We start from the raw sequence: 10,896 nt of genomic DNA on the forward strand, positions 1-10,896 counted from the left end.
GTAAGGGGTGCTACACCGACCGGCCTACACCTCTAGTAAGACTCCCACCATCTGAAGGCAGCCCCAAAAAACTGAAAAGTAGTGAATGAGACCCCACTGGTCTCCAAAATACCCGCTGTCTGAAGCATCCACTGACACTTATCCAGAAAACCCTGGGCATCCTCTGACTCAGCACCGCTAAAAGATGGAGATCAAAGCCTCTCAAATCTCTCAAGTCTTCTCTGCTCATCATCTGCCATAACAGGAACTATCGGGGCCTGAGCAGCTGCAACCGGCTGGGCTGGTAGTGCCCCCGGTTTCTGAAGTCCTTGTACTACCTGGTCTGGAGTACGGTTAATGGGGGTATAAGTACCTCCCCCGGCCTGAGAAGCGGCAGGTGCGGCCTGAGCCGAAACTACCTAAACCAGACCAGTGCAAGCTGCCAATATATGGGCCAAAGTCTCTTGAAGGCCTAGAATCTTAATGGGCACATCCGGTGCCTGAGCTGATCCTGTCGGCTCAACTATATCTAGATTCTGCTCCTGAGCTGGATCAACTGGTGTTACTACAGGTGCTGGTCCAACTGTGGTACGAGCTATACCTCGACCCCGGCCTCTACCACGGCCCCGGCCTCTCGCGGCCCTAACTGGTGGCACTAGTGGTTGACCATCCAATCCAGTAGTACGTGTCCTCACCATCTGTGAGAGAATAGATTAACAGAAATTTAGTTTTCGAAATCAACAAATTCGCACGATGGAATACAAGAAAGTGAAGTTTTCCTACGGTTTCTGCAGCCTCTCGAAGATAAGTACAGACGTCTCTGTACCGATCCGCAAGACTCTACTAAACCTGCTCATGACTCATGAGACCTATGTAACCTACGCTCTGATACCAAATTGTCACGACCCAAAAATACTAACTTGTCATGATGGCGCCTATCTCAGTACTAGGCAAGCCGACAACATCAATAACCCACGATTTCCTTTAAATTTAAAAACGTAACTTTTAATACAATACCAAAAATCTAGCAATTTCTAATACAACACTCCCATAACCTGGTGTCACTGAGTACATGAGCATCTAATAAGAGTATAAGTCTGGAAAATATGGTCTATAATAGTCTGAGACCAAATACAATAAACAAGGAGATAGAGAAGGAGAGACAAGATCTGCGAAACACGACAGCTACCTCAAAATCTCCTGAAAATCAGCTGCGCGAAATGATCAGCACCCGCTATGTCCAGGAAAATCTGGATCTGCACACAAAGTGAAGGGTATAGTATGAGTACAACTAACTCAGCAAGTAACAATAATAACTAAGGAACTGAAGATAATGACGAGCTACACATTCATAGTTCACTTTCAGTAGTTACAGCAAAGAATAGACATGCTTTCAAATCCGGCAGTTTAAGTCAAATCAATCTATACAAGTCAATTTCAAGTAATCCGGATATAAATTCTTTTAGAGATTTCACAACAATGACAGATAGAAACCAAGTGCAACAACAAATGCAAAGCAAGTACAGCCTCTCCGGCAACAGTCACTTAGCTCGTCACAACAGCTCAACCACTCGGCTCTCAGCCCTCAGCACTCACACTCAATGGGTACCCGCGCTCACTGGGAGTGTGTACAGACTCCGGAGGGGCTCCTACAGCCCAAGCTCCATAATCAGCACGGACAACTCACGTGCTATAATATCCTGCACGGACAACTCACGTGCCATAATATCCTTACCTCACCGACAGGCCCTCGGCCTTACTCTGTCCTCAACCTCTCAAGGCTTTCGGGCTCTCATAAATCACAAAGATCAACCCAAACAAAGATAACATAGTATATCAACAAATATCCAGAAAGACTGAGGTATAATACGCAAGAAAAATCATGACTGAGTACAAGACAGCAATTAGCAAATAATTCAACAAGTACGCGACCTCTACGGGTCTCAACAGTACTATAACATAGCCTAAACATGATTTCTAACATGATTTATAGTCAAATTTCTTCAACACATAGGGATCATATAGCTAACAATAAATTATTCAACTTTACAGTTTTTCGGGACGGACCAAGTCACAATTCCCTCAGTGCACGCCCACACGTCCGTCACCTAGCATGTGCGCCACCTCCAAAATAATCACATGATACCAAAATCCGAGGTTTCATACCATCAGGACCAGATTTATAATTGTTACTTACCTCAACCTGTGTAATTATTTATTCCGCTATGCCCTTGCCATGAGAATTGGTCTCTGAAAGCCTCGTATCTAGCCACAATTAATTTGAATCAGTCAATACAAATTATTGTAATTAATTCCATAAGGAAATACTAATTTTTCCAATAAAATCCAAAATTAACTCAAAAATTGCCCGTAGGGTCCACGTCTCAGAACCCGACAGAAGTTACAGAATATGAACGCCCATCCAACCACGAGTCCAATCATATAAATTTCACCAAAATCCGACATCAACTCGGCCCTCAAATTTTTAATTAAAGTCTATGAAGATTTCTACCATTTTCAACCCAATCCTTACCCATTTGAACTTAACAATCCTTCCACAACCTTATTGGTATGTATACATAATACTCTTACACCCAAGAATCATACTATAAATCAACCATTTTTATTCTAAGCCCGAAATTGAAGAATTGAGGAAAGAAATTCTTACCTCTTTGAAGCCTTAGCAAGATCCTTGTGAAATCTTCAAACCTTGAATAAGAATTGATGGATAAATGACTAAGTCTTCACTTTCTCTCTCTAAAATGCTCTCACCTCTCTCTAAAATATCAGATTTTGGCTTAAAAATGAGCTTCAAGGGCTATAAATCGAAGTTGGGTCGGGTCAAAAATTAGAAAGAATGGAAGCTCAGACACAGTTATGTGGTCGCATATGCAATCGCATAACAGGTATGCGGTCCGCATACCGGCCGCATAATTTGGCCTCCAAAGCTACGCGTTACTGACCTGGTCTGCGGTCATTATGCGGCACGCATACTTATTCTGCGGTCGCATAATGCACCGCAAAACAGGTCTGCGGTCGCATAGTGCACCGCAGATTTTTCTCAAATCTTGCCCCTCTCCTGATCCACTTTGCGACCATTATGCGGTCCGCAGAGTGATTCTGCGACCGCATAGTGGTCGCAGAAATGACCATTTTCTGACAAAAGTTTTCTTTACATATCGGTTCATTGTTCAACCCAAAAAGTCCGAGCCGCGGCTCGCAAGCTCGCCGGGAGAAATTTCTATAATCTTTGTACTAATTGATCTACCTCGGCACCACCAAACCTTAATTTTCTTTGCAAAATTTCTCCGGGGTCATTACACATTAGTTAACATTCGGTCAACCTTTTCAATTTAAATTCTAAACCTGGGAACTAAGCGCTCTAAATCATTTCAAAACCTCACCGAACCCAAACCAATTACCCCGGCAAGCCAAATAACAACTTTAATTCATAATTTGAGCAGAAAATGAGGGAACGGGATTGCAATAGTCAAAACGACCGGCCGGATCGTTACAAACATATAACATGAACAACATGCATTAAAACATCTTGCACATAATCACATGATTGTTTAGATATATGAAATATACATAAGGTGGCATATGTATCTAAAACATATTGCCAACGATAATAATATAATTAGATTCTAAATATAAGCAAGAGATTAATACTTACTACTAGTTGTGATCAGGAAAAGAATAGTTGTGCTGCTCGTTTTATGAAAGTTGTTGTCTAATTAAGCATCTCAATGTTGCTTTTCGAATGGCGTAATTTATAGGCCTCCTTTCTAAAGAATCTCCAGAATGGTCGTCATAGCTTATTTATTTATTTATTTGTCTGTTTATTTATTTATTATTTCTTAGCTTGCTTTTATGTTCAAGTGTCGATTAAGCTGGCCTCTCTTGTAGTAATGTATTAATATATAAGTTTAGTTCCTTTCTCTCCCACGCTTCCCTCCCTTGAAAAAAGGAGATGTTATCAATGAAACCTAAGTTGTATGGTTAGTTTAGACTTATTAACCCAAATTAAAATAATGAATTGAACTGGTTTCAGATCCGTTCTTTTTGGAATATGCGTGTGAGTATCAAATTTACGATGAACTCGATCGATATATAAGATTTTGCAACTTGAATGTGGTTATTAAAATATGCTATTAAACTGCACATAGTTCCTTTTTGAATGGAATTTGTACACATTTTCTTGTCTTAATTTTGTACATTTTCACCGCAGGATTTTAATAGGGTATTAAGTAATATTATTCACAATTAAAATTTCTGATTGAGTTCTTAGTAATATTGTATTCAGTGGGTTCACCACTGTAAAAATGTATATCAGAATACGTCAATGGCTTTATCTATAATAAAATAATACTAGTGCACAACTCATGCTAACTAAAAATGAAAAACATCTACTCAAACTTTAACTGGAAGAAAAATATACTAATTGAAGTTATCTATCACATTCTTAGTAGTTTCTCCAATACATAAAATATAATTTCAATCAACACTTTTGCAACTTTTATTTTAATTTTATCTCTCTTTTTTCTTGTTTCTCCTTATGTCATTAATGCAAATCAGTATATAATACAACAAAGCATAGAAAATATTACTCTATATATTATATTACGTCGAAGAGTAGTTGACTATTTATTCCGTTAAACTTCATTACCCCTTTCTCCATGTGAAGATTTACAGAGATTATTCGGCAAATCGTACGCATCGGATTACAACAACTCATAATATATAAAGATGAGCAACTTTTTCTAATCCAGCGTATCGACATAGATTTGGTTGAAATTTGAAAAAATAATTAACTTTTGGAAGTTGAAGTGGTGTTTGAACACGTAATTTATTTAAAAAATAGTTGAAGTTTTGTGAGTGGAAAAAATATTTTCACCCAAAAATTGACAGTTTTTGGGAACTTGAAATTCTTTTTCATTTTTAAAAAAAAACTGATTATATTGCATGAATAAACAATATTTTCAAAAGGATTTTGAAAACAGTTACCAAAACTTATGGCCAAACGAAAGTTTGGTTTTTCTCTTTCTTTACTCTTCTTCTTATGCTACAATGCAAACCTTGCTGTGCTTTTTCTAACCTTGCTTTTGCTGCGGAAGCCGAATATATAGAGAGTGATTAAATCACAACTACTAAATTTAAAGGTAGCTAATAAATAGTAAATGAGATAATAATAAAATGAACAATAAAAATTAACGAGGTTCGGCAAAATTTGATTTTTGTCTAGTCTTCGGACACAATCAACTCAAATTTATTTCACTTCAAAAATACAAGTGAAATACAAGAGAGAAAGAAGATTCAAATGCCTTAGGATATAAGAAGGCAAGTGAGAGATGTTTACAAATGAACAAAACTCTTGCTATTTATAGAAGGAAAATGGCCTTAATAATGTCATGCATGACATCATATTAAGTGTGATCATGCAATGTAAATACATGAAAAATACATCTATCAATTTTTTCCAAAAAAGAGGCTTCAAATATTCACACTAGTTCACATTAATCTTGTCAAATTCAACAAATCTCCACCTTGGCAAGATTTCACTTTTTTAATTTTCTCTCACTGATAAATTTTGATTGTATCTTCAACTTCAATCTTCAAAGTTCAACAATGTTGAAACTTGATCGCAGTCACTACTTTTGTTAGCATATCGGCAGGGTTGTCTGTAGTCCTAATTTTCTGCACCATGACTCCACCTTCTTCTATAATATCTCGTACAAAGTGATATCGAATATCAATGTGCTTCGTCCTTTCATGATAAACTTGGTTCTTTGCTAATTGGATAGCACTCTGACTATCACAAAATAGTGTGATGCTTTCTTGACCAATACCAAGCTCTCTAAGTAACCCTTGAAGCCAAATTGCCTCCTTTACAGCCTCCGCAATTGCTATGTACTCTGCCTCAGTCGTAGACAAAGCAACCGTTGACTGCAAAGTAGACTTCCAATTAACTGGTGCATTTGCAAAGGTGAAAATATAACCAGTAGTTGATCTACGCTTGTCCAAATCACCTGCATAATCTGAGTTACAATATCCAACCAGATACTGACTATCTTCCTGCTCAAAAATCAATCCAACATCTACAGTATTACGAATATACCGTAGAATCCATTTCACAGCTTGCCTATGCTCCTTTCCTGGATCATGCATATACCTGCTTACAACTCCGATAGCATGTGAAATATCAGGTCTTGTGCAAACCATTACATACATCAAGCTACCAACGGCATTTGCATATGGCACTCTTGACATATACTCTCGTTCAACTTTATTCTTCGGCGACATAGCAGCACTAAGCTTAAAGTGAGGAGCAAGAGGAGTGCTAACCGACTTCGTATTCTCATTCGTGCCAAATCGATCTATTACTCTCTTCAAGTATTCTTTCTGAGATAGATAGAGTTTCTTTGAATGTCTATCTCTTTTTATCTCCATGCTAAGAATTTTCTTCGCCTCACCCAAATCCTTCATCTCAAACTCCTTTCTTAGTTGAATCTTCAACTTCTCAGTTTTCCTCTTGACTTTTGGAAGTTATCAACATATCATCAACGTATAGGAGAAGATATATGAAAGATCCGTCTTCAAGCTTACGCAAATACACACAATGATCATATTTGCTTCTTCTGTACTTCCGCCATAACATAAACTTGTCAAATCGTTTATACCATTGTCTAGAAGATTGTTTCAATCCGTACAACGATTTTTCAAGTTTGCACACCATATTTTTCTTTTAAGCAACTTTGAATCCTTCTGGCTGAGTCATATAGATTTCCTCTTCCAAGTCTCCATGTAAAAATGCAGTTTTTACATCTAACTGAACTAGTTCCAAATTCAACTGTGCTACCAAAACCAACAAAACTCTAATGGAGGAGTGTTTCACAACTGGAAAAAACACCTCATTGTAATCAATTCCCTCCTTTTGAGCATACCCTTTGGCTACCAATCTTGCTTTGTAGCGAACATCTTCTTGGTTAGAAAATCCTTCTTTCTTTGCAAATACCCATTTGCACCCAATAGATAAGATGTCGTGATCCTTGAGAAATATTCAGATAGGATTTAAGGTAGTTAAATATATCATATAAGTGTTACAGAAAAAGAAAAAAAAAAGTACCACTGGGGAGATAGTTAATAAAATTCAGTTCAGAAGCAACCCTACGAGCACAAAAGTGCGGAGGTAAGTAACTGAGGATAATTATGAGCGAGTAAGAACATCAAAAATTCCTTCAGGTATACCACGTAATAAGCTCGCAGCTTTATAAGAGTCATAGGATCTCCCCTAAGTACTACAACGAAAGACTAGCTGAGAAAATAAGGAAGAAGGCTTCAACTTAAGCATAGTGACATAAAGAAAAAATGGTCTTGTAACAACAGTCTCACTACAAAATTGTATGCACTCCATAAGAAAGTGGCACCTATCGTGGCTAATTATCTGGAAGAATAAAAAAATCAAAAGGTGATATTTGAGATCATATGAGTTACAGGAAATTCCAGTATTCGTGGGCAATGAGATATGCCATGTATTCATGCAACAAGTGGTAGAATGACTAGGAAAAATAATTGCTTATGTTTAGAGGCAACTGAGAAGGCATGAAAGGAAATCTATGGTGCTAGCAATTTAAAGGAAGATTACGAGTAGTATAAATAGATATGTATAGGTCGCAAGCTAAAGTATGATAGAGCGACAAGGTTTTAGGTAGATAAGAGTAAGAATATGAAAAGGTGAGTGAGAAGATGACGAGAACAGGTAAGGCCTCGAGATTAAGCCCATCAAAACAAGAGAGTTGATGGTTTTCATAAGTTATAGAAATCTCGGTACAGTCTAAAGGAACTTAGAGGAGTCTAAGAATATGAGCAATTAGAATAGATGAAATGATGCCCTGGTAGTAGAATAAGGATGTAATGGTGATAGATAAGAGGATGGAGTTTAGGCTTTTGACTGAGTAATGATTTTAAGAAAAGGGATTTCATGAATTGCATGGGATTAGAATACCCATATAAGATGAATCACGCTGGGATACTATGAAATACGGTTATTGAAGTATAGTATCACCCCTAGGTGGATCAGGAAAATCACTTCAGATGTTCCCCGATGAGACGTGAGCCCTAGTGACAATGTATTACGTAAGAGGTATCAAGTTATCAGTGGTAGATATAGATCAACATTAAGGTGAATTAACAATAGATGGATAACAATTCTGAAGTATAAGAGGAGGTTATGATGTCATTCTTTAGATGGACAGTAATAAGGAAGAATTAAAGGACTTAGATTTATACATATGGAAGAAGTAGTGAGAGAGTAACCTAGAGTTGGGTAGTAGACCTCGGTAATAATAAATCAAAGTAAGTGTTATAGTAAGGTATGACCCAACTAGATGCACTAAAGCCATAAGGACAGATAATCAAGGCTAGGAAACAAAATATAGCAATAGTGGTACATTCAACAAAGTACCAAGCGAAGAACTTCAGTATACCTATACATGCCCAGAGGGACAGCTTGTCGTAGTCCTATATATGTTCACAAAGTAAGGCCTAGAGATTGGCTAAAAGCCGGAGAAAAATGAGAGAAGAGTCGCATAGGCACACATACAAGGGCAAAGTCGTACAGACTGCATGATAGAAGGTAGAAATAGTTACGAGATTGGAAGAATTCTAACCACGAGTTGTAGAGTGAGAAAGAGGTCTAAAGGGGGGGGAATGCCCTGGCCTTTGGATTTATTCATAGAACAGTTGCCTAGATGGCAAAGGACAATATTAAAGTATTCATAAGAGCCATAGTTATGACAATGATAAGCGCATCAGTCAACATTCGAGGACGAATGTTCCAAAGGGGAAAATGATGTTACACCCCATGTTTTTGTACATGAAAGTACGTCGTAAGTCAATTGATGTAAGCTTGAAAATGAGATCCTCTTTGAAAATATATAAACTAATTTAATGACATTACGTCCCATTTTTGCAAGCCTTTAAGAGTTATCATTCAGGGACAAATATTTCTAAGGGGACATACTGTTACACCCCGTACTTCAGACGTCACTATCATTTAGGATTATCTAATGTAAGCTCAAAAAGGACGAAATTCTTCTACAAGGATAAAAAAGGTTTACCGAAGTCTTAAATAAGTTAAGGTGAATATGAAAATTATTAATCATGATTTAAATGAATTTAAAGTCATTATATGACTATATATGATGTTTGGATATGAAATATAAAGTTTGGGAAAAATCAGATTTAAGTTGTGGAAAAGTCGAGCTAAGATTTGCCTTGTAACAAGCCGTTTTGAGAAATTAAATTTTTAAGCTTTATGAGGTCATTTTGGGACATATTATATACCAAAATGAAGGTATTTGAACCTAGTTTACATTGGTCTAAACCATTTATTCATACGATATTGGAGTAGAGAAATATGGATTTTTAAAATAGGGTCGCCAAGTCACGTCGCCGCACTTCGGAGAAACTGGCAGGTTTATAGGCCAGGTTGCGAGGCGGTTTTCTCCCAATATATTGCGAATTACAGGGATATATTTATATTGAATTAAATCTTCATGTATCTAGTTTCTAACTCTATAAACCTTTCATCGATACAACATCGGAGTAGAGAGATATCCGCATTTTTGCGAGACTGCGCAAGCAGCTCGGTTGGGACCCACTTGAGACGGCCACCGACCTTACGTCTTTTAAAAGATTTTTCATCTTCATTTCGGGTCATTTATCACCCAAATTTCGTCCAACAGCTCTCCAAAACCCTCCCTAACATATCCCAAATTCCCAAGAACCAAACTCAAGGTAAATAAACTCAAATCATCATCAAAGGTGTTAAAGACTACAAGAGAATGCTTCTATGATGTTGTGGTATGATTGACGACTATTATGAGATAAGTTGAGATAGGGTTTCAAGTTGTATCTGCTGTCCAAGGTATGTATAACATCTTCTTGATTTTGCCTAAGGTTAATCATGTGTTGGTTGTGTTGTTTGAGTGAAAAACCATAAAATAGCACTTGAAAGAACATGGGATATGGTTGTCTTTTTGGTTGGAATATTTTGTGGCTAAATATATGGTTTGTGGTGACTGAAAATTGTGAGAAATAATTTGATAATGTTGTGGCTGTTGTTGTTAAGTTTTTCTAAGTGTTAATTAAGTTTATTGAAGAAGAAAATATGAAAAATAAGTGATTGACGATAAAAAAATTAAGGTGTTAGATGTATGGGGCTGTTTTGGAAGGCATTTTGTGAATGTTTTGAACTAGAAATAATATAGTACATATAAGTATGATGTTCTTAAGGTTGTAAACTAATTTATTGAATAAGAGTTGGATTCAATTTATATATTGTTATGAGTCAAAATGAGCTTGCCGCTCAATATGATTGTTAAGATAATCAGAGAAACTCATATTGGATTATATTGTTGTTGTTGCTATTGTTGGTTATAGTTGTTGTTGTTGGGTTGTTGATAACCCTTAGTGGTTTTTAGGATGTATTAAAAATAGGGTAGTTGCTGCCCGATTTTTCTTAAGCCAAATGACAAGCCAAATACGATGGTACGACATTATATGTTAACGGCAATATCATTTCACTTGTTGTAGATGCAAGAAGTTGTGTTGGGCTTGGTTGAGTAATAAGGAAGAGATCATACAGGTATGTTAAGGCTATCCATTCTTTCCTTTGGCATGATCCATATAATACAAACGAAACGTGTAAATGCAAAACTTTCATAAATGACTTTATTCATAGAAGTACTAGGGGTGCCTATGTTCTTGATTCCCCATGTGTCATATTATTATATCTTCTGTTCATGGGTATCAGAAAAATACGTAAGTTGCTAAAATTTATCCGAAGGCATATTAATCTTTTGACATTCCGAGAAATCTTACTGACTTACTTCATTATGCATTGCATTCATTTAT

This window comes from Nicotiana tomentosiformis, chromosome 6 (genome assembly GCF_000390325.3).
Source record: "Nicotiana tomentosiformis chromosome 6, ASM39032v3, whole genome shotgun sequence".
Lineage (NCBI taxonomy): Eukaryota > Viridiplantae > Streptophyta > Magnoliopsida > Solanales > Solanaceae > Nicotiana > Nicotiana tomentosiformis.